Here is a 788-nt window from a genome sequence, read left to right on the forward strand (position 1 = left end):
CCTTAAAAACCCAAAGAAGGCATTTCAAAATAGCTTAAAACATAATATATATATATATATATATATATAACAAACTCAATTAAACTGTTCACATCTTCGTCACGGCCCGCACATAGTACTTAAGTTCGAATTTTAAAAAGAAACTTAAAAAGGTAGATCTGCCGCCCGCCCGCGCTGTCGATGATGTCGCCGTCTTCAGGCGCCACCATCCTCGTAGTCATCATCCTTGGTCAGGTCGATGTAGGGAGGTGATCTCCATGTTGGGTTTCGTAGTAATTTCAAAAAATTTCCTACGCACACGCAAGATCATGTGATGCATAGCAACGAGGGGAGAGTATTGTCTACGTACCCAACGCAGACCGACTGCGGAAGTGATGACACGACGTAGAGGAAGTAGTCGTACGTCTTCTCGATCCAACCGATCAAGCACCGAAACTACGGCACCTCCGAGTTCGAGCACACGTTCAGCTCGATGACGATCCCCGGACTCCGATCCAGCAAAGTGTCGGGGAAGAGTTCCGTCAGCACGACAGCGTGGTGACGATCTTGATGAACTACAGCAGCAGGGCTTCGCCTGAACTCCGCTACAGTATTATCGAGGAATATGGTGGCAGGGGGCACTGCACACGGCTAAGGAATAGATCACGTGGATCAACTTGTGTCAACTTGTGTGTCTTTGGGGTGCCTCTACCTCAGTATATAAAGGAGCCAAGGGGGGAGGGGGCGCCGGCCAAGAGAGAGAGGCGCAGGAGGAGTCCTACTCCTACCGGGAGTAGGACTCCCCCCCC

This window comes from Triticum dicoccoides, chromosome 7A (genome assembly GCF_002162155.2).
Source record: "Triticum dicoccoides isolate Atlit2015 ecotype Zavitan chromosome 7A, WEW_v2.0, whole genome shotgun sequence".
NCBI classification, from domain to species: domain Eukaryota; kingdom Viridiplantae; phylum Streptophyta; class Magnoliopsida; order Poales; family Poaceae; genus Triticum; species Triticum dicoccoides.